Source organism: Herpailurus yagouaroundi, unplaced genomic scaffold (assembly GCF_014898765.1).
Source record: "Herpailurus yagouaroundi ecotype Mexico unplaced genomic scaffold, PumYag 198, whole genome shotgun sequence".
In the NCBI taxonomy this organism is placed as follows: domain Eukaryota; kingdom Metazoa; phylum Chordata; class Mammalia; order Carnivora; family Felidae; genus Herpailurus; species Herpailurus yagouaroundi.
The window spans coordinates 19,920,270-19,945,248 of NW_024412429.1; the positions used below are offsets into that span (position 1 = coordinate 19,920,270).

At 37.3% G+C, this 24,979-nt stretch overlaps 1 long non-coding RNA gene across 8 annotated transcripts in view; it reads left to right on the top strand.

Annotated features, from left to right (window-relative positions):
* The window catches only part of LOC121013342 (uncharacterized), a 275,767-nt gene that overhangs the window by 193,066 nt on the left and 57,722 nt on the right, over positions 1-24,979 (top strand). Inside the window, exons 5-7 of one of the 8 annotated variants that reach the window (XR_005782650.1) lie at positions 2,233-2,378; positions 3,106-3,250; positions 4,098-4,234. The exons of the other annotated variants lie outside the window; for them this stretch is intronic. This is a non-coding gene — a long non-coding RNA (uncharacterized LOC121013342). Of the gene's footprint in view, positions 1-2,232; positions 2,379-3,105; positions 3,251-4,097; positions 4,235-24,979 lie in introns of those variants that run through there. 8 annotated transcript variants of the gene reach the window in all.

Below are 24,979 nucleotides of genomic sequence, written 5' to 3' on the forward strand. Positions count from 1 at the left end.
TTGGTTGAGCGTCTGACTTTGGTTTGGGTCATGATCTCTTGGTTCGTGGGTTTGAGCCCCACATCGGGCTCTGTGCTGACGGCTCGGAACCTGGAGCCTGCTTTGGATTCTGTGTCTTACTCTCTCTCTGCCCCTCTCCCGTTCACATTCTGTTTCTCTTTCAAAAAATAAATAAACTTTAAAAAAAAAAAAGAAGGTCAGTACTTCGTTTTGAATGCTTACTTCCTGCATGAATTTGAAAGATATTCATTTAAACTGGGCATCAGGCACAGAGATTGCCCTGATGGTGTTTTAGCAAAAGGAGTGCTGGTTTTCGTATCAATTTTGGTAAAGTGTATGTAGCCTTTAAGAGGAGGTAAAGGGGAAATCTCAGGGATTTTTGCCTTTACCCAACAGGCAAATTTTGAGATCCACTGGCCTCTTCTGAAGAATGGTTGGCAAGAAAAAGCCTAACCTTCCACTGAATGTTAGAGTATAAACTTTCATGCAATTTTTATTAATTCCAAGATAAAAATGATTGTGTAGGAATTCCCACTTCTCTGTGATTGCCCAAAGGTAAATTCCCAAGCAAGACCAGATATATACTTTGGCTTGATTAACAATTCAAGCGATATGAGATTTCAAAAAATTCTGATGTCTATATTTTGTATTCTTCACCTTTAAGAAATCTTAGTATGAACATTGTTTATAATATAACAGGGAATAATATGAACTTATAACTTTGCAGTGGTAGTCATTGATGCCAAATGGATCTTGCCACTAGTTTATTTATGGCTGTGCTGTAACCTTAAGCAGAACACAGACAAGCAGCTATTGCTATTTAGTTATTAGGCATAAGCACAAAGGGTTAGGAGCTTCTCAGGCATTATTCATTGACAATAATCTGTAGCCTGCTATGAACAGTGCCACATGCTGTGCAAATATAGCAAGACTGCCTTCATAAATAATGCCAGAAACACTAGCTGTGCCAAGGCAGTTAGAATATATCGATAGCAAGTTAATGTGTTAGGCCCCCGGGTTTGCTTAATTGTACAGGCTAACTTAGCCTAGGCAAGTGAAGAGAACTGCCTTAGCTCATTGCAAATTTTGTACTCTATCATTCGGGCCCTTCTCCCCCCCCCCCCCCACACCCCATCTTCCGGGCTTAAGATAGATCCTTCTAATAATGGTGCAATTTCCTTGACTCTCACGAAATTTTATCTTCTTACAATATACAGTGGTGGTGTCCTTATTTTGGTGATGGAAGTGGAATGCATTTTCTCTACTTGCAATTATCTTCTACCAGCAACAGAAATGAATCTTTAGCCTGTCCAGAGAAGTCAATGTCTGCTTATTTTTAGGCTGCTTAAGTGCATATGTGGCAGTAGCCTAAACTCTGCGCTCAATGTGTGCAAAGTAGCATTACTAACCCCCTCAGGCCACAGCCATGGCACGGGAAAATGAGACATAAGATTATGGGGAATCCTCTCCAGCATGTGACCATGTAGCACTTTGAAAGATAAAAAGTTTCCATAGAATTACCCAAGACAAGGGTGATTTGTTCAGAATCGTTCGAAAGGACGATGTAGCAGGCAGAATAATGGCCTTCCAAAGATGTCCATGTCCTAATCCCTGGAACCTATGGATATATCACATTACAGGGCAAAAAAGTATGTTGCAGGTGTGATTGAATTAAGGATTTTAGGTGAGATTATTCTGGACTATCCAAGTAGGCCCAGAGAATCACAAGGGAAGCCAGAGAATCAGTGTCAGAGTGGTAGAGCATGACAAAAATTCAATGGGTCATTGTTGGCGTTAAAGATGGGAGGAGGCTATGAGCCAAGGAATGCAGGCAACCTCTACAAACTGGAGAAGGCAAAGCAACAGATTCTCCCCTAAAATCTCCAGAATGAATGCAGCCCTGACAATATCTTGATGATACTGACAATACCCCATGATACTCATGTTAGAGTTCTGATCTCCAGAACTATAAAATAATAACTGTGTTGTTTTAAATCATCAAGTCTGTGGTAATTTGATACAGCAGTAATAGGAAGCCAATACAGAAAGATAGTAAATAATTCATACCGCCACCTTTATAAGAATGTGATCAAGTTCACTCATTCAGTTACACTGAGAAAATATTTACAGAACACTTACTACACACCAAGCATTGCCATTGTCATTGTGCTTTGGTATTGGTGGCATATGATCATGCATTTATTCTCAAAATAATTATTTATTCCCTACTAGGCACTGTTGCAGAGGATACACAGAGGAATAAGATGGATAAGATCCCTGCCTTCACATAGCTTATGCACTTGTATGGAAGAAAGTAGATGAAGAGCAAGTAAATGAATAAAATCATCGCAAGTTGCTAAAGAGAAAATTAAAACAGGGTAGGTGATAGCGATCAACTTGGGAAAAGCTCCCCTAGGTCAGCTGGGTAGGGAGAGCCTCTCTGAGAAGGAGGAGGTGACACTGGAGCTGAGACCCATCGGACAAGAAGGTGACAGCCTTGTATGTGGAACACAGGATGTTTAAAGAAAGGAGTGGCAAAGAGAAATGGAAAGCCAGGGGAGGCATTTCAGCATTGAGCGTCATGAGCTAATGAATGTTACAGTTTATTATGACCTTGCAATAATTAGAGTGCTTTTGTAGTATTATTCAAATGCTGAACTTAAGGAGAGTTTAGAGATCAAATAGCTCAATTTTCTCTTCTTAATGAAAACTGGTGCCTACTTCGAGTAATTACTTGTTGGGGACACAAATTTGTCTCTTGTCTTCAGTTCATATGCTTTTTACCATACCACCCACCACCTGCACATATTTTTCCTAGTTTTTCGTCAGGATTGACCCTTTTCTTTCTTCCTCCTTTTAAATGAAATCACTCAGGAACTAAGATTGGTTGTACAAATAATAAAGAAATTCTCACAACTCGTGGAACTGGACTTGGAAATTGGTCGGAAGACTCCATGAGAAATAGACCCTGTATTGTCCTCTTCTTTGTGATCTTCTATTCATGAATGACTTATTCTAGGTCATTCATATTGTTTTATGAAATAAGTTACTTCTAGTAGCAACATGCATAACCTTTGATTTTTTTTTTCTTTTTATTTGCCACAGAGAAAAGGATTAGCACTGAAAATTGGATGCTTGGCAGTTGCTAGGCACCAAGCAGACACTCAAGAAGTGGCCATGAAACACAAAAAGATTTAAAAATCAACAACCGTTTACATCTTTAACCACAATCCCAATGAAGTAGATAAAGGTATCTGATTACTGGTATCTCCAGATATTTAATAAAAGAAATGGAGGGGCGCCTGGGTGGCGCAGTCAGTTAAGCGTCCGACTTCAGCCAGGTCACGATCTCGCGGTCCGTGAGTTCGAGCCCCGCGTCAGGCTCTGGGCTGATGGCTCAGAGCCTGGAGCCTGTTTCCGATTCTGTGTCTCCCTCTCTCTCTGCCCCTCCCCCGTTCATGCTCTGTCTCTCTCTGTCCCAAAAATAAATAAAACGTTGAAAAAAAATTAAAAAAAATAATAAAAGAAATGGAATAATACTTTTGAACTTGCTGTGCTCTAACAGTTGTGTCTGCTGAATATAGTTATTAATAGGTTTGTCAGGTTCACTAAATGTTCAGGTTTAGTGGCCAGAAGGGTAGACAGTTGTATGCAAGGCAAAGTAAAATTGATGCCATTTAAATTTCAGTGAAGTTGGCTTGAATGTATCCTTAAAAAGACCCTGGTAATCTGAGTAGAAATAGGGTAAATGATTTATTCATTCCGTGATCCCTGGTGTTTTTTTTTTTTCTACTTTCCTGTAGAGTTTCATGCTCAGAACTTCACCCTTCTGACCCTCTGAACTAGTTAACTCTGACCCTGAGATGTCACCAACTATATCCCTTTTCCTCCAAACCACTCCCTTTTCATTCATGGCTCTCTTAAGAGAAAAGCACAACCTCTCCCCTAAGCTCTGTGGAGCCCTAGTAATCTCTGTCATAAATAATGTCAGTTTTGTGTGCTGAATTTTATATCTACAGTCATCTACCATGACAATGAATGAGATAGACCCAACTCTATCAGGAAAAGCAATGACCTGATAATGTGTTACTTTGCAGAATTAGCAACACAGATCAATGACACAGGCAGCATTATGCAGTGGTTGAAAGCACAGCCTCTAAAGCCGGACTGCTTGGGTTTGAATCTTGCTTTGCCATTTACAGGCTGTAAACCTCAGGCAAGTTACTCCTTTGTTTCTATTTTTTTCATCTTTAAGAGGGGAAAAATAATAGTGACTACCTCGTTGTTATTAAGACAATTAAAAGGGATGATGTTTGTAAAGCTTTTAGCAAAATTCCTGGCCTGGTAGATATTATGTAAGCTGTTTGATGAAGTAAAATACAGAGCTTTCATCAGAATAATCTTTCATGAGATCCTACTATTTGGTCCACTTTCTTCTCCCATTTTCTTAAAGTACACTTAGAAAACAGGGTCATTTAATTATTTTCAAAAGACAGGCCTTATGAATAAAGAAGTAAATACATCATTTCTATTGATAGCAAGTCGATCTTTGGACAGTTCCCACATGCATGAATTTCAGTTACCATGGTTGATTAACACCCGTCCTCCAGCAACACGGTTCGAATTTAAGTCACTATGACATAGTAACCAAATAGGCACATACGGTGCAAACTTCCTACTAGCTCTTCAGCCCACAACTTTTATGTCCATAACAGATGCCCATTATGATCAGGGACAAATCATGTCACTTTTAAAATATGTTGGTGATGGGTCACTGCACATCTGTTATTAGATCACATACAGACAGTAAAGCGTGTAGTGGTGTTGCTTCCTTGTCTCCGGGTGACCAACCTATGTGAAATTTTACAATATAGCTAATCAATTAACAGAGTGAACTGGCCAACAGAGACGAGAGTGCAGTGAAGGGATAAGTGACAGCAAGTTGAATGAACATAAATTCAGCTGTAGAAACAATGGCCAACTGTGGGAATGTTGGCATTGGCCCATTTGACAGCCCGTAGATATGTAGCCAGAGAGACTTATTCAAGGTGAACTTCGTGAAGTTGAACTTATCAACACAAACAAGGAAAGTGATTTGACAAAAAGGTGAAGCTGTCCTAGAGAAAGTACCTTCTTCACATTTAAAGAGCTCTCAGAGTTGTTTCACAACATTGACAGCACGAAGGCTAAAATGTTTTGAAGATGATCAAAATGTAGAAAGCACTATGACAGTTCCCCAAAGCAGGAAAGATGCTCCTTTTGTAGCTTAAGTTATGTAATGACAACGAGAAGCCAGGCACCATTCAGACTGCTCTTGATGAATGTACAGATAAATAATTTTAATTCTCAATGGTTGTAATATTTTAAATTAAAATGCACTAAGTAAATATTATTTTTACTCTTTTTTTTTTTACCTTTTCCTATACACTTGTAAACTATGATAAGAGAGGTTTTAAAGTTTTGACAAACATTTTAAAGGTCATAGAATAATTGTAATTTTTCCCATCAGTTATTAAGATTACTCTGTAGGGTATCATCTTACATGGTCATTTCTATAGTCTTGCACTATGGTGCAAAATGAGGACTACGTGTACCATTTTGGTTGCAGTCATAATCTAATAAAAGGGGTAGGAAAGATCATCTGAGAAAAATTATTATGCTGTTTGGGCTACAGCCTTGAAAACAAACAAAAATTTTATTCAAACATGGTAAATTATTCTGTCCTTGGGACATTTTTTGGCCCAACTTTAATCACCATTAAATAATGTCACAAAACTTCATTTATTTGGATTATCAGAATCGAGGATTCTCTAAATAGATCAAGATACCTGACATCTGAATTCTCATTTCCTGGCCCTATATTTTCCACAGGGAAGGAGCCTTTTTCCTTCAGCAGTTCAAGAGAGCGTGTCATTGGACATAAATTATATGCTCAATATAGAACTTGAATTGGGAAAGATCCCACACTAAAGGGCACTGAATGTCAATGTTCATCTGAAATAACACATAAAACATTATAGTCATTCTATCCAACTTAAGAAAGAACACAAAATTTAAGGTTTTGTAAGTAGGCATCAATATTATTTTGATACTTATAGATTCCTAACGTTTTTTCATTGAAAATAGGCCTAAATAGTTTGGCCATCTGTTTCCTATCCATTTGAATATAATAAATTGGAGTTAGGAATTTCTGTACATTTTAAGGATTGTTTATATGCCAGTGTTCTTAAGAATATTCCTTCCTGGGGCCCCTGGGTGACTCAGTCAGTTGAGCATCCGACTTTGGCTCAGGTCATGATCTCGCGGTCTGTGAGTTCGAGTCCTGCCTCGGGCTCTGTGCTGACAGCTCAGAGCCTGGAGCCTGCTTAGGATTCTGTGTCTCCCTCTCTCTCTGCCCCTCCCCCGCTCATGCTCTCTCTCTCTCTCTCTCTCTCTCTCTCTCTCTCTCTGTCAAAAATAAATAAAATATTTAAAAAATTTTTTAAAAAGAATATTCCTTCTTAATTCAGGATCTTGTAATATTAACCCTGCCCTTATCCATCTGAGCCCCAATCAAAGAGAAACTTCCTCCACATTCTTTGCAATGGAACCTCCACTTCTGTATCCTCCACTGAGAGAAAGAGATAATCCTAGAGTCATAAGAAAATCTTCATGATTATTACTTTCAAGCTGAAGTGGTCAAAGTAAGATTCAGAGAGATCAGAGGATTCCAAGAATCTGGGACTCTGGTTATTGACACTTGTTGCCTCACATTCTTTTTTCCTGATTCTTTCCCTTGGGGAGATTCTCAAGATTAATTCCAACCACACTTAGGCTTCATGCTACTTGAATTCTCAAAAGTCAGTTAAAAATTACCAGAATATTCTACATTCTAAAACATAAAAAAAAGAAAAACATAGGAAACACCTATAATTGCAAATAGTTCTTGATCATAGCATGCCCATTTCTAATCACGAAGGGAAATGCAATAAAATATGTTTTAGCATCACCAAGTAGACATTATGTCTTGTTAGTAGTAGTGTGGAAAAACAGTCTCCCTCAGTTATTTGCTTCTGGGGGTGTAAATTAGTTCATATCTGTACGTAGGAGTATAAACATCAATTTAGCAATATCCATCAGAAGTCAAAATGGGGACCTTTGGTCATTGGCTTCACTTCTTGGACTTATCTAACATCTTGAACATCTGTGAAATGATGCGTGTTTAAGAACATTCACCTGCAGAATCATTTATAATAGCAAACAATTGAATGTACCATGTAACAAGATGTTAAAAATTACATTTCAGTTATGATGCCAGTGAAGTGAGTTTCAAATACTAAAATAGTTCTAAGATGTATTTCCTTTTACAGGAATTATAAAGAAAATGCTATAGAAATGGTTTTACACCTCTCAGTCCAGGTGAAGGATTATAAGAAAGGGTCAGAGATTGGAGAAAGAATCTATAAAACCTATTATTTCTAAGAGGATGAAAGAGAGATACAATAACATTCCAAGTTGGGTGCCATGGAGAGAACCACTCAGAAATGTGTTCCTTGAAGTAGAATGTTTCAGAGAACTTGGTGCCTTGGTCATGCCTAAGAAAGTTCAAGTGCCCTGTGGTAGTACATTCAAGTGGCTGCACTGGGATCAGGCAGCATTCTGTTTGTTAGAGCAAAGGCATAGCCAACAGGATAGTGGATGCAGTAGGCACTATAATGGCCTCATAAAAATGTCTATGCCATAATCCTTGCTACCTGCCAGTATGTTAAGTTACATGGCAAGGAGTTAAAATTACAGTTAGAATGAATGCTGGTAGTAAGCTGACCTTGAGGTAGGGAGTGTATTTTGGATTATTCTGAACCCAGTGTAGTAGGAATTTAGATCCAGGAGTGTGCTGAAATATAATAAGCCTCTGTCAAAAGGGAGGGAGAGATTGGAATATGCCTGGGTGTGTACTACTCAGATTATCATCACCTTCATCTACCAGGATTTGTGTGAGAACCCCAGGAAGTAGAGGAAGTAATAACATACTCCCACACAGCTTGCTGTGAGAAAAAGGCATTTCTTCACTTCAGCAAGATGACTTGTTTGTGTCAAGGAGACAAGGCAAGGAATCAGCAGTGACATCAGAGTAGTCAGGAGCAGGACCAGGAGAAACCATGGAAACCATGGTAACCTGGGAAGCGCACCGACAGCCTATGGCAGGGTAGTAGAAGGCTTTAGGATGACAAGCTGGGACTGTGACACTACGGACAGGAACAACATAGGAGACAGAAGGACATGAAAGCAGGAGTGGCTCTTGACAAAGGAGCATCACTGACCACCCAAAATCAAAGGATTCATCCATCTATGCATTCAGAAGCACATGTGCAAAGCCCATAGGACCTTCCTTAATGAGTCTGGGGAAATTAGGGGCTGATAGAGGACAGAGTATGGCCTTTGGAAGCTCTGCTGGAGGAGGCTGAATTTAAAAAGTTAATGTTTCTTAATAATTCTGAGCAGTCTTCAACTCTCATTTAATGGGATTTGGGCAAATACGGATGAAATTACATCAGAACCATTCAGACTTTAAAAATTGAACTCCTGTTTTACTTTCATCTTCTGTATCAAGAGAAAGAATTTTCACATTAGAAAGAGTAAAGTCACCATGGTTAAGAAAAACACCAAATAGCAACACAGTGAAGAGAGGATTAGATCATATTCCTTTCATAATAAATAGTTGCTAATATGACTGTAGAGCCATTACATATTATCTTCAAAAACTTATGGAATGTAGAGGAGGTTCCTCAGAATTTTTTTTTCTGTCATTTTTCTCTTTTAAGTTTTCTGAAAGGAAAGAGATCTGTTCCAGGGTCATATATATGATTTCAATGTTTAATGGACTTTCCAAAAGGATTATGATTATAAGCGTGCTTTGGGATCACAAAGAGCTAACATGGTTTCACCAAGACTATATAATGTGATTTGATATTCTTGAGAAGAGTGTGTCTGTCAAGTCTCTGAACTTCACGAAAGAGATGGTAAAATATGACTTTAATCATAGTAATATAACAGCTACCCACAAGCTAAGTATTCGGCCCTGTGATTTTCAACATTTTACTCTATAACTTGAATGAAGACAAAGATAGCCAGTTTATCCAATTTTATTTTTCTAAGTTCATCTATTTATTTTGAGAGACACAGAGAGGGGGAGCGGAGGGAGACAAGAGGAGAAGCAGAGAGAAAGGGAAAGAGGGAGAATTCCAAACAGGCTCCTCATTGTCAGCGTGGAGCCGATGCAGGGCTCAAACCCACAAACTGGGAGATCATGACCTGAGCCAAAATCAAGAGTCGGAAGCTTAACAGACTGAGTTACCGAGACACCCCGAATTTATCCAGTTTTGAATGATGCAAACATAGGATTCTGAACGATAAACATTTTCAATAGGGTGAAATTAGAAGTTAAAAATTAATGAGATGCAATGCAACAGATATTAATATAAATTATCGTATCTATGTTTAAAACAATAAATGCAAATAACAGATTTTGGAAATTTTAATATGATGGAAATCAGTGTAAAGTTTTCGTTGGCTAGTACAAACTGAGTGGATGTGGATAATGAAAAGGTTTGCGAAATTTTGTTTTCCATAAATGAAAGTTTAGTGTGTGGAATGAGAAAAGCAAAAGCTTATTGTTCTCTGAAGAACATAAACCATATCAAAATACTGAACTCAGTTTTAACAGATTTCACCAAGACATGTATACATTAGAGCATAATTATTGAAGAATGGCCAGGATCAGAGAAATGAATCCTGAAAACAGAAAACTTTGGTGACACAAAGTTTTACTTAAATACCTGAGAAATGGTCATGAGGAAGAAGTATTAGATTTGTTCTCTAGATTTTCTATTGCAAAAATTGCAACATGTTGGTGAGTTGATTGCTAGGACCTGAGGTGTGAGAGAGGAGGCTGGAGAAAACAAAGCATCCAAGTCATGAAGAAGTTGCCATGATAAGGAGAGTGGATAAGGAGACAGAAGGGCTGTCTGCAGTAGAGAAAGAGGAATAAGTTTGTGTTTCTGGATGGTCTCTTGGGCTGCTCTGGGGAAGCAGAGGCTGCCATCTAAAGAAGATGTTGTGACAAGGGTGGGGTCTAGGAATGGAGTCTGGGTAGGGTAACCTCCAAGATTTGTAGATTTTAACTACGAATGTAAAACTTTAGAGAAAATCAAAGCACTGCTTTTCCAGAATTATCCTGTGGTCACAGCCACTCTTATAATTAACAAAAAGGCAAGGTTTATATTTCCTTGAGAAAATTTCAAACTTCTCATCTAGAAATAGCTCACACAGAAATACAGTGAATGAGAAAAGGGAACGCTGTAATAAATTATAAACTGGAATTTAATTAGCAAGGAAAACTAAGCATAAAGCAATTTAAAATAGGCTTGCCTGAGACAGGCTTTGGTTTCTGAAGCTTTAGAAAATAAGCTTACTCATACATAGAAAAAAAAATGGAACTGAGAAATTGTTCCCACCATCATCATCGTCATTACCAACTGGAACATAAACCCCAAAACCTCCATGGTATATATTTTTTTCCTTTCAAGTAGATAACAGTAAAAAATTGCAGAGATGGTGGATTTAGAATAGCCAATGCTACTTCTATTTATTGGGTCTCTTTGTTACTTGCTGTAAGGAAAACTAAATTGTAGAGACCAAAATACTAAATTTGCTAAGTAGGGTCTACACTTCATTTCTCAACTAGCATCACATTGTTGTTGGATTGAACTAGCTTAATTTTATTAGCTTTATTACTAATGTCAGTGAATGCCTACATGTTGTGTGTTTTTTACAAGTCTTTCATTTTACAGCAAGGGCCAGGGTCAGCCAATAGTTGCATACCCTGCTGCTCTAACAAATGGAAATAGAATGGCAGAGTAGAATGAGGACTAGATTGACAGAAGGTTCCAGCTGAAAGAGTTATGGTTAAGCACGTGTACTCTGGAATCAGTCAAGACTGGAATCACTCTGTCTTTCTGCATGACTCTATTTTCCTATTAAATGAGCTATTGAGTACCTCATAGGATAGTTAAAGGTTAAAAAGGTTGAAATAAGTAAAGTTTTATAGCTGGGGTTGGTGTAGGGTAGGTAGTCAAATGATGTTAACTATTATTCTTAGTGCTGGCTGTGGCTCAAGTAGTTATTATGCAGATCAAGATCATTAACTTCCTTGGGATTTAGTTTCCTCATCTCTAGAAGGAAGGCGTTAGACTAGATGCTAGCAAATGATCCTTCCAGATCTCCTTAGTTAATAGAATCATAATATCTTTTTAAAATCTTAATTTATCAGTTATATATTGAGTGCCTATTATGTACAAAGAATTATGCCTTGGAATAATGGGATATATGGATATTTTATTGACCTTCAAGAGTTTACAAATTATAAAGGAAATGAGACATAAAGATGTAACCTTGATCAGGCCCTATGGGACAACTTTTGTGCACTTCATACTGTGTTTAAGGTTCAGCCGGAAGAGTGGGGAAAAGGGAGAGGAGCATTTGGGTAGAGGCAACACAGAGAGCAAAGATACAGAGATGGGAAAGCACAAAAGTATAAATACTTTTGAGGCATACACCAATGGGGCATACACCAATTTAATGAGATTTCCCATAGTAAGAGTAGAAGACCAGGTTGGAAAGAGAAGTTGTGCCACATTGTAGAGCATACTGAATGCTGCTGGGTAAGCATGGGTCAGTCTGTAAGTAAAAAAAAAAGCTGTTATAGATTTCAGAGAGCAGAATCATGGTCCTGGTAGGAGGAGAGAGAAGTGAATGCTAGATAAGAGAGTGAGTAAGAGCCTGAGAAGAGGTAGTAAAAACAGACTTGACCTGGTGATTGGCATCCTTCTCATTAACTCCCTTGACATTTACCACTTCCTTGGATCTCCAGTCAACCCTGGTTCCAATGCACATCCTTTCTGCTCCCTTCTGATGTTCCACTTGGGTAGGTCTCCTTTCCAAAGAGCTGAATGTTCTCTTTCCCTTCATGACGCTAGGAAGAAGTGGGAAAACCAGCTGCATGCATTTTTGCTGCCACAACCATTCTTCTCTCTGATGAGGTACATTAAAGAACCCTCACCTCTATGAGATTTGTGCTTTATCCAGCCACCTACAATCACACTTAAGTGCTAATACAAGTAAATTCAGACTTTTTCCTACCTGGAACTTTTGCTTTGAAGCCTCCACTGCTCTCCTGCTCTGGAGAACTCCATTGGGCAAAGTGGAAATCCCATGATCTTTCCCCTTTTACCTTAAAGCCTTACACATAGCCAAATGCCACACAGTCCTCTTTCCTTTGTTCTCCCTCATCCTACAACCTCTATCAGATATCCAGAGCTGATAGATAGATAGCAACAAAAGGAACATCTGGCTTCAAATCTTGCCAAGACTAAGAACATGAAAGAGGAAGAAGAGAGATTTGGCAATCCCCTGATTCCTTCCTCTCAGAGGCCAATCCTGAGCATGGGTTTGCTGAACATTGCTGCAGTGGTTCATTTAGGTCTTTGATAGAACCTTCATATCTGTATTTCCTGAGGAGGTTAGAGTGAAAAGGTCTGGGTGAATGGAGCAAATGATATCTTACAAAGAGCATGAACTTTGGAATTGGCAGACATGTCTGGATTCAGATTTTTGATTTATCACCTAATGGTAGCAAATACTTCTCTACACTTCTGTTTTCTCATCTGTAAGTGGGCATAAAACACCAAGGAGAAATAAACAAACAAACAAACAAAAAACTACTACATAATAGAAATGTATTGAATTCTACCCTCCTCATTACTTGCTGCAGTGAAAGCTTCTCCCCAATTTCTTACACACTTAGTGCCACATCAGTGGCTTGTTATTTATTCAAACTTGTGGCAGAAAAGAATCTATTATCAATTATTTAAACAATTTCTTTAAATATACTATCTTTAATAGTAAAATAAAATGTTTAATTCCTCATTTAAAATGCCCTGGAGCTCCTGGGTGGCTCAATCAGTTAAGCGTCCAACTTTGGCTCAGGTCATGATCTTGCAGTTCATGAGTTCGAGCTCCACGTCGGGCTCTTTGCTGACAGCTCTGAGCCTGGAGCCTCGTTTGGATTCTGTGTCTCCCTCTCTCTGCCCCTCCCCCACTCATGCTGTCTCTATCTCAAAAACAAATAAATGGTAAAAAATTTTTTAAAATGCCTCAAGCATTTTATACTTTCAAAATACTTTGGAATGGTTTAGAAATCGAAACATTGCACTAATTACCTACTATACCTCCTTTTCTGCCTGATCCATCCATTCTTTAGGAGCTGTCTCCTCAGAAATGTCCTTTTTCGTGACCTTTCTTTCCATCCTGGTAAATTAGCATTCCTCCAAAACTTCTTTGAATCATGCACACATCTCCATTTGAACATATACTTCAAGATAGTATAATTGTATATGACATATCTGCCTTCCTTTCTGGACTGAGAACTCCTTATGAGACGTCCATTGACATTGGTTTTTCCTCTTGGGCTCATTATACCCTCTTCTGCCACAGACTAAGCATTCAGTGTCTTCACAGCACCCCCTTGGCTTCCAAGTGCTCCTCTACAATAGCCCCTGTATTGTCTTAGTCTTCTAGAAGTTTCTTCATGTTTTTGATAATTCTACATTCATCCACCTTAAAATGTTTCTGTCCTGTGACCCAATTCTAATAGCTAAGCTATGTAACTAGCAACCAGCTAATACATTTAAACAATCCATGCTAAAATGTTATCAGGCAGGGGTTTGAAATGCACCTTATATGTAATATACAGTATATTCTAATATTTGCTTTAAAATGTAACCACTGAAGTCTATGTCAGACATTGAACCTGGCTAATGAGATTATTTCCTTCTTAAATGCCATCACATATGATAGGGTTAGCTCTGGAGACACATTGCCTGAGATTACTTTTTGGTTGTATCACCATGGGCAAGTTCGTTGACTTCTCTGTGTTTGATATATAAAGGGAGTTTGCACATACATATATAAAATGGGGATAAAAAGAGAAATTATTTCCTAGCATTGTCCTGATGTTTAATAGATTTAATACACACAGTGTGGTTAACAAATGTATCTGACATTCAGTGACCCTATATAACTCTAAAGCTAATGCTACTCCTTGCACAAGATGCCTGACTATAGAGTTGTAACTGAATATAGTGAGAGACCTCACTTAAGAAAATATTTTCCTGAACTCACCATTCCATAACCACAAATTATGTGGGACAGAGAACTTGAAAGGGAGGTATTTACATTAACCCCATTTCCTATGAGATAGATGATAGATAGATAGATAGATAGATAGATAATAGATAGATGATAGATAGATAGATAGATAGATAGATAGATAATAGATACACGTATGACACATACACATATACACACCATATATGTACTGGGTGTTGAGTTTGAAAGAACATTGAATCAGGAATTAGATGATTCATGTACATGTCTTGATTCTACCATTCACCAGCAGTACAAACACAAAGTCTTAGAGCTCTAGTTTATCTCTAAAAAAATAGAACTGACTGCCTGCCAAACTCACAGGATGTTGTGGAGACCAAATAGGTTAAAAAATAAATCCCTTGGTAAATTGTAAAGTGCAATGCAAACAGGAGGCATCCTAACATTAGTCTGTGAGATTTTCCAGGGAAGGGACAGCTCTTATCCCAGTGTTTGTCAACCAATAAATGTTCACTAGTCTTGTGTAATATGAATTCTTAAGGACAGGATGCTTGCACCAGGTTAGGAAAATATTTAAAATGCGTGAGACTTAACTTGAAGAGCAAAACAGAAACTTTAAGATCTCATACATCCTTTCACTTCCATGGTGTTTGAAAAGAAGTGTTTTCAAGCAGAGGGGAAAGTTTTAAGGGAAGCTTTTGCTTACAATATTACCTGAAGTAATTGTCTGTAGTTACATGAGTACATGTCCTTCTTCCCCTTGTGGTAGACTCTGGAACTTCTAACTATTGCAGTGTCCCAGAGAGCAGTGCTCAGCATATGCTTGCTGAATAAATGAATGGATGAACAAGTGAAAATTTTCTATATTCAGCCAAACGAGCAAAATTAAAAGCATTCAGAAAAATCCTGCATCCCTTAACTATACATCTCTTAAAATTTTTTTATTTGTTTTGGCTTTTTTTTTTTCTTTAATGAATACTACTATAAAAACAGCAAGTCTTTCTTTAGGCTGGTTGTCATGAAAATTCTTTTATATTAATTGTGGTGTTAACAAATTCACAATGCTAATTGCTGCTTTCTTCACTATGATTTGTTTATTGCTGGAAAATCAAACATATCAAATTCTTGTCTGCCTTAGTCCCCTGATAACATTCACAGAGAATTAGATGCTCCTCGGAGATATGTGTACGTGAACACTGGTTGAGGAGAGAAAAATGCATTCATCAGATTCCATCTTGAGAGAAAAAAAGATAAAACTTTGGATGACATAAAATGTAATTGATTTAATCAGTATTATTTTCAAATTCAGTAGATAAATCCATCCTCATAAATCAATTAAAAATCCTGTAAATATACAATATACGATTGCTTCCCATTATAAATTTACTTGAAACTAGCTCCATGTTTAAAAATTGTGGTAGAGAACTTCATACATCTTACCTGAATTTTCCTATGTAGACATTTAGTACCAAATTTAAAAGTGTCTTTTCCAACCAAGGACATGGCATAAATTGAAATAATATTTATCTTCTCATAGTGAGGTTTCATCAGTAAAATTACATCCCATATGAGGTTCTTCCTGAGCTTAGGAATTGGAATCCAGACTAGCTAATATATATTTTTACCTTAATATTTGGAAAATGTGATTAGATTTGTAGCTGTTGTTCTTTGAATCTACCCTGACGCTTCCTCTGGGCACTGTGTCTTTCTTTCCATTCCCAAAGAAACATTCCAAGCCATTGAAGGGATTTTTCCTTTTTTCTCCATCACTAAACTTCCCTTCAGTCTGAATAGCTTTTATGAAATCAAGATTGCAAAATCTCTATTTGACCTGCCACTCCCATGCTCAAAAACTTTCATTGACTTTACAACTGCTTATGGAATAAAATTCAAACTCCCCCATTTGGAACTGAAGGCACTCCATGGTTGTGGCATCTTTGTTTAATCTGTGATATTGTCTATTTTTATTTACTGTTCCATGCACATATGTTTTCTTGCTTCTCTTTTCTAAGAACTTATGTAAGTCCTTGTTGAAATTATTTTCACTATCTTGTAATGTAATTCCTGAGAAGTATTCCCTAAGTTTATTTCCTTATTTCCTCGTAGGTATGATTGTGGTTATTTCTTCTTTAAGAATTTGATAAAATTTTGTGAAACCATCCAGATCTTGATTTTTTGTTTTTATTTTTGTGAGATTGTAAATTAAGGATTCAATTTTTTAAATTGACATAGGACAATTTGGATTCTCCATTTTCTTATGTCAGATTTAGCAACTTACTTTTTAAAGAAATTTGTCCATTTCATCTAAGGTATCTAGTTTATTGGTATAAGTCTGTTCTCTCAGTTTTTCTATTTTGAGTCTATTTTTCTGCTTTTAAGCTGACTGATCATTTCTTTTATAGCATCTAATCTGCTTTTTTTTTTTAAAGTTCATTTATTCATTTGGAGAGAGACAGAAACAGAGACAGCACGAGTTGGGGAAGGGCAGAGAGAGAGGAAGACAGAAAAAAGCCCAAGCAGGCTCTGCACTGTCAGTGTGGAGCTTGATCCCACAAAACCACAAGATCATGACCTGAGCCGAAACCAAGAGTTTCACGCTTAATCGACTGAGCCACCCAGGTGCCCCAAATCTAATCTGCTTTTAAGCTCAACCAGTGAATTTTTAATTTTAGATATTATATTTTTCAACTCTAGAAATTGCATTTTTTCAAATCGGTTCAATTTCTCCTCTCATTTTGCTCCTAATTTTCTTTAAATCCTTGAAAATATTTATAACAGCCATTAAAGACCTTGCCTACCGATTCCATCACCTCAATGATTTCTGGGCCTATCTCTATTGATTGATTTTTCTTAGAGTTATAGGTCATATTTCCCTGTTTCATTGCATGTCTATTAATATGTATAAAGTATATAATATAATTATAATATAATATTAATATATATGTATGTATATGCTGGATGCTGGATATTTTGAATGTTTAATTGTTGAAATTCTGGATTTTATTATCTTCCTTTAAAGAGTATTGAGTTTGTTTTGGTCAGAAATCTTCTTATGTGGGAATCAGCTTGATCTTTTCAACATTGTTTTTAAGCTTGGTTAAGGCTGGTCCAGAGCATATTCTACTGTCCAGCTAGGTTAGGCCTTATCCTAGGTCATGGTCTTTCTCTGATCTCCACTGAATATTCATAGTGCTCATTGAGGTCTCTTACCCAGATTGGTTGGAATTGGAATGTAGTACAGCTCTGTGCAGGCTCCAACAATGGCTGAATTTATAGTTCTCTGGTAGTTATACCAACCTTGTGACATGTTCCTAACATGGACAACTTTTTATTACACCAAGTCTCAAGGATAACCCTGTGCAGGTTTCTAGGGCCCTTGCTGAGTGTACTCCCTTCTCTCCTGCTATTCCAAATACTCCAACCTCTCCAAACTCTTGATTAGTGAGATCTCTGTGCTTTGCATGGATTTTTCCTCTTGCCTCTGCCTCTGTTAGAAAACCTAGGTCGTGAAAAAGAGCTCACTTCTTTCTTGTTTCCATTCCCTTAGAGATACTGCCTTGTGCTGCCTATTGTCCAATGTCTAAAAACATTATTTTATATATTTTTATGTATTTTGTTTAGCATTCTGGTTGTGTACAGATAGTCCAGTATCCATTGGCCATCATGGCCAAAAGTGTGGCTTCATACTCCCAAAATACAATTATATTAATCAGAATTTTTTTTAATTTGAAGGATTTTTATTTTAGCAAAATATTTCTAAAATGATGTTTATAGATAGCATATGAAAATACTGTCATTTTTAATGAACTTATTCTTTTGAATGAGCTATTTCTGTGTAATTTTTAGAATTGATCCATTGATAAAATTGGTATATATTAAATTTTACTGGTCATAACCTCTGAAATCTACTATACAAATCTGCTCTGGCAAAGTTTATCAATGACAAAGTTATGGGTGAAGACAATATTATAATTCAGTCCTCATCTTGTTTAATTTTGAAATTGTTTATTTTCCCTTCCCTTCTAAATCATGACTCTCTCCTGGTAGTCTTCTTTATTATTAAAAAAAAATTCTTCTTTTCTAATTTCTCTTCTTCTAATGATGGTTTAAAGTGTTTTTGTTCTCCAGGGCTCTGTTGTTAGGACGTTTTCCCCCAACTAGGCTCTCTCTGGGCAAGCTCGTTACTCTCTGGGTTTTAACATCATCTATGCTGTTGACTTCCAAATCTGACAAACAAATCTTTTCATGCATCTCAGGCCTCTCCCTCTTGAGCTTGAGACTTAAGTGACTCAATTGTCTATTACTGAGATATGTTTCATATACTTCACAACATGTCCAAAACTGACCTCATTGTCTTCCACAAACCTATGTTTCCTTCTGCATTCTTCATTTTAGGAGTTCACCAACCTGTTCAAGCCAAAAAACGTAGACTTGTGTGTTTTTTTTCATCTCTGATATATAACCCTCACTAAATCCTATAAATTATGTCTTTGTAAATCCCCACTTCTCTAGTTTTGATTCAGGCCCTTCTCATCTCTCACCTTGACTATGGCAATGGTCTCTCCTGATATGTTTTTGTCTATAGTTTCGTACACTCTCAAGACACCCTCCACACTGCTGTCACTGCGACTATCCACAGAAATTCAATAATATGTGAAATTCACTTGCTCAAAATGTATCTGTTTCCCCCCTTACCTATGAAAAAGGGACAAAAGCCAAGTTCCAGAGTATGGCATAGAAAGCCATCTACATTCTGTCTCTCATTGATGTCAACTGTGATCCTCTTTCTATGCTGTAGAGAAATCAAGATAATCATCATAAATGGCAGGTTGCTTCACCTCTCCATTCATGTGCTACTCTCTGCCTGGAGTTCCTCAAAGTTCCTTTAATTTTTTTTTTTTCCTTAACCTACTCCCTCCTCTAGTACATATTCGTCTAGTAGGTATGTCAAGTGAGCAAATAATTGAATAAATGATAGAGTACAATTACCATGAACATTCAGAATAGACACTGAAAACTAAAGCTTTTAGGTTTACTCATTCATATATGAACTTATATGTGAACAACACCTTCACAGTTTTAAATTCTGTTAGAATTTTAATAGTAGGTCCGAAACCTTAGTTTCAATTTGGCCCAATAAAAACATTTTGACAATTTAAATAAACTGAAAACGAATATTTTCACTTACTATAAAAATATTATTGTTATGTTTAGTTAGTTTTAGACCAGAGAAGGCAATGAGATCACACACACACACACACACACACACACACACACACACACACAATTATTTCTAATTAATACTTTGCCTTTTTTGATTTATTTAAAGCTCTTAGCATCATTCTCGAGCCCTTAATTTCTATTATTTTGGAATTAAAGAAATAGAGAATCTGCTGGTGATCCTAGTACTTGGTTACAGTAACCAAATTCATATTATATAACTTTATTTTAAACACTTTGGCAGAGATTTGATCAGAGGAAACAGAAGAACATGTAAAACATAATACCTTTCTCTTCCCCATCTTCCTATTCTCTTCATTTATTTATAGCTATACTTTTCACTTTCTGAGAAATGCTTTGAGAATAAATATCTGGCCCTCCTTGACATGAGGTTCAAGACCTTCATTTCAGAAGCTGCAACATAAGCTGGAAGGAAAAGTAGGTTTAAATAGTGAAAATTTTTTTTAATTAAAGGCTTCTCCCCAACTCATCCACAGATTAAGTATTTAAATAGCAAAAGGGGGAGCTTAGAAGGATCCCTAGGGGACCAGTAATAGCAGGGAATGTTAGTGTTCATGATCAGAAAACAGGGAAATGGAAACTAACTGGAAACCGGTAAGTCAACTGCTTAGTCAGTTCTTGCCAGGAACATATTGGCTATTCTAACATCAAATTTGAAAAGCAAGGTCCTCTCACAAGTCAGTTTGAGCTGTCTGGAGAATCACTGATGTGCCCTGGGAACACTGTTAAATTATAATTAAAGCCAGTTCTATAAATTCAAAGGGAGATAGAGAATAAGGGTGAGAAAGGAAGAAAAGAAAACACTTACCTCTTGTTAGTTACATAAGAAAGCTATTTGACTGAGCATTTGGTTCAGTATTCAGTTGTGTAAAGGAGAGAAAAAGAAATTAAGAGATTCTGGCGTGGACACCATTCTATCACATTAGCTGAACTATAAATGTAATATGAAATGATGATAGTTACTAAGCTATGACACTTAATAATATGGGCTGCAGGGAGGAATTGATAAAACCGTGAGAGGGACTTTCAAGGGCAAATACAGTGAACTTGGAAAGAAGAAGGGAAAGAGAAAAGAGTGCCAGCTCCCTTCCTTTTTAAACAGCGTTGAGTTTTCAAAAGCACATACCCAGTAAAAGCAGGGAAATCTCTAAAATGAACAAAAACACAACATCTTACGATAGACTGGTTTACTCCTTGATGAGCCATGATATTCTATATTAAAAATGAATAAAAGTCATGATAGTAAATCAGGTTTTTTTTTTTGCAGCAGTGTTTTTCTTCTCAGACAGACCTTCCTCCTACCAATTACCAGATTCTTTCAGGTGGGACAATATTTTCAAAACATTCATCTCAAGAAAAATAAAATATAAAATAAAAAGTATGAAAGTGAGGCTATAATGTCAACAAGAATCACCTTGATAAGAGTTTGTCTCCAAACGCACATGACCCTCCTCTTGCTTTACTTTTCAACGTTTATTTATTTTTTTGGGGGGGACAGAGAGAGACAGAGCATGAACGGGGGAGGGGCAGAGAGAGAGGGAGACACAGAATCAGAAACAGGGTCCAGGCTCCGAGCCATCAGCCCAGAGCCCGACGCGGGGCTCGAACTCACGGACCGCGAGATCGTGACCTGGCTGAAGTCGGACGCTTAACCGACTGCGCCACCCAGGCGCCCCTTGCTTTACTTTTCAAACTAGACTTACTGTGCAGGTATCTTAGTAGGATATAACCTTTAGCATAAGAAAATAACTGTAACACTAACTTCTTAATCGCATATCAAATACATTTTCATAATAATGATGGTAGTTGTGAATCCTTTGCTTTTGGAAGGGATTGAGAAAAGAAAAAAATTGAAGACACTACAAAATATGATATGATATGATATTATATGAAGAATATGATATAATCCTTGAGCCAGATGGACATTTGTAACTATGGATAGTAGGGAAAACAAAGACCGTTATAACTTTGTAATAATAGAAGTAATTTCATTGATTGTGTCTACTGACTGAGCAACTGTACCACATGCTTTGCATACATTATATCCTTTAATATAGGTAAGTACTATTATGTATGCTTTACAGATGAAGTAACAGGTTCAGAGAAGCAACATGGCTGAAGAATCTTGGCCAATAAATTGTGTAACTGGGATGCAAGGTCAGCTGATTCCAGCCTTGAGTTCTTGCCTTTATACTACTACACTGCCTCTTCTCTGAATCTTGTTTATAATGAGCAAGCATATTATAGTAAATAAATTTAAATATGGTTATAAAATTAAAAACATTCTGAGGTCAACAAAAAAACTAATATGTTTAAGTTAACACATTATTTTACAGTTTCTGAAAAATTTTGTGACACTAATATTTTATATTATATCATTTCACAGTTTCTGAAACACTTTACAAACTTTAGATCATTTGATCTTTGTAATATCCCAGTGATAGGGGCAGAGCCATTATTTCCTGTCCTCTACAGATGAAGTAATAGAAACTCAGAGAGATTAAGTGACTTCTCTGTGGTTCCTAAAGTCGCAAACTGAGATTTGGATGCAGGCCTTAAGATTCCCGGTCCCAGATGCTTTCTCATTCTTCTGGTGTCATGGGTAGTATAGTTCAGGCTGCAGGTATAGATACACCTACAAGTCAGAGTTTTACTATGAGTTCCCTCAACCAGCACCATTAAAGCATTTAGTCCATTGGGCCCATTTCAATATGTTTGGTTCATGTTTTCATTATGGTTTCACCAATCCAATACTCTTCAAAGCCCACATTTTAGCCTACATAACAAGATAAGTGCTAGTGACCTAAATTATCACCAATAATTACTACTAAATTCTGACACCTGGAAAAGTGTCACCTGAAAAACATGAATGCTTTATTTCCAATAAACAGAGTCACTCAAGAGCGACCCAACAGTTATTTCAATGTTTCTGAATATTGTTAGTATCGTGCAGTACATCCTTAGTCTGCAAGAGGTGTCTCCAAAATAAGCAAATGAGTATCTCAACAAGGGGTTAAATTCTATTTAGCTGGTAAGCCCCCACCAACTGGCATATTAAAGGTGCTCAATGATATTTCAATTTTGAATAGATGATAAGGTGGAGAGATTCACTGAGATCATTTCCTATAGCATCCTTAGGGGTTTTGCTATTTTCTAATGAAGTAACTTACTCTATTTCTAATCTGATCATATGTCAGTATGCTGATGAAGTTATATGTGTGTGTGCAGAGTATGTTAGTGAAGGAAATAAGTGATATAAATTATTCATATTATGCTGAGAATATTGGTTGCATGGAGAATTGTGTGTGATACAAATGAGCTACCAAAACATATGAGAACCTAAATAAATTGAGAACAGATTATCTAGAACTTCCTTCATTCGAACGATATAGCCCTGTATGTATAGAATGATGAAGAAGCATGGAAGCCTTCACTTGGGTGGAAATTTACAAAGTGATATCATGACATTGTTTTTTTTTTTTTTTTTTTTTCTTAACGAGCAAGCACTTCTAAGGAATAAGACACATTCTACCCATAACATTGACCTTCAGAAGTGAAGTGGGCTGGGGAGGAAATAGGAATGGAAGATGTGCTTGACTTGGTTGCACAAGTGATTCTGATGTGCTCCCCTTCCCCTGACTCCTCTCACTGAGAGCTACTTGTTTATATGTCACTGTACTCAAAATTATAGATGTACTATAACGGAAAATTTTGCCTCATCAAAAGTTTTGGCCTCTGATAAGCTCTTATAATTTTATAACAAAGATGTTAGTTAATCATCAGGCATTTTGAAATAATCATGTGCATTTGCTATAGGTGCATAAATTCCACTTTGTATCTTTATTGGTTGGAAATTAAAACCCACCTAGAAATGAATGCCAGTCCTTTCACTTATGACTGTCTGATCTTGATACAGTAACTGAAACTCCTTGATTCTAAGTTTCTAGTGAAATGGGGATAGTTCCCCGTCTGTGGTTCTTAAGAATATTCCATGAGCAAGCAGGGAGAGTTTCTGGTATGATAAGTGACATATAGTACTTGCTCAATAAAACGCTCAATTAAATTACTTGCTCTTTTGCTCATTTCAGTCTGTTGTCCACAGCAAAATTTTAGAAACTCTTATTTAAGAGTTATGAGTTTCACTTGTTCCATTTCTGCAGTGTGTTTTCCTTTTGAAACCTGCCCTGGGGTGGGAGTCCTGAACAGAGCTGGGCCACAGCTCCGATACTCTAATGGGAATAAGAGCCTTCTGAGTAACAAGGCATTCACTGGAGCTGGGCACCGAGAGTGACAAGGTGTCCATTGTTGAGGGCAAGATCAGAGAGGTTAGTGCTACCAGGCCAAAGCTAGGTCTGGCCTGAGTCATCATTGCTCTCTTTTTCATATTTGACTAATCTTTGCCTTTATGATTCTCTCTTCTGACATATTCTGTCTGCAAACAAGCAGGCTCTTCATCCAACAAATTTTCCCTCCATTAGTCATATGAGACGCATGCTGTTTTGACCATTTTCATGTTAATCATTTATTGCTGCTCAGTCACTTGGGGTATGGACACATGCTCTTGAGGTATTAAATTAGCCTTTCCTTAGTTGGGGTAAGGGTGGGGCACGGGGTGCACAGAGAATTTAATTCCTTTGCTAACCCAGCCAGCTATTAGAAGGGATTATACCTCAGGATCCACTTTTCAGAATTTTGGTCACTATCCTCGCTCTGGGTCAAGTATTACTTTGCAAATGGAACTTGTTTCTTGGATTTTTCTGGAACCCATGTCTATTTCCCAATCTTCAAACAACAGATCTTTGGAAAATTGCTCCTATTGTGTCGACTTGGATTTTGCTTTAACTTCAGAATTCAGCTTTCGTGCTTGTTTATCCCATTTCCTATTTCTCCTTCTCCCTTCGCAAAAGGAGGTGGAATGACCTGATGGATGTCCATCCTAAGGCACAGGGCAGAAAAAAAAAAAAGGATTCTAATTGATTCCTTGGTTGCTGGAATGTGGAGGAGTTACTGACTGCTCTATGCCTCATTCCCTCATCTATACAATGAGGATAGTAATTTTAAGATAACTTCCTCCTAAAAACCTCCTGCCTGAACCCTTTCACTAGAGTCTCAAATGCAAGGGCTGCTGGGTCTGGGACTATGTGGCTCTGGCTACTCCTCATGGGTGACGTCTGGAACACTCCAGGTTCATGGTGATCAGCTTTCAGATCCTGCCCTAAGTGTTACTTGGTGACAGTCCTTGCAACCTAAAGGCATTATGGTGACTACCTCTTCCTGGCTTATCATCCAATTAGAGCCCCAGGGCTAACCTGACAGCCATGGTTATAAATAGTTTGGATCTCTGACTAGATTATTCGCTTTGGATCACTTTAAAAGATAAAGTAGGATTTTCGTTGTTTAGATGGTATTGAGATTTGGCATTTCCAAAATGCGGAAGAGAAAATAAAATTCTCACATCCAGTATTTTTATTATAAAGTGGTAATAACCACGTCAAGATTGTTCTAGGGGCTGACCTAACTGATTAAGGGAACAAAC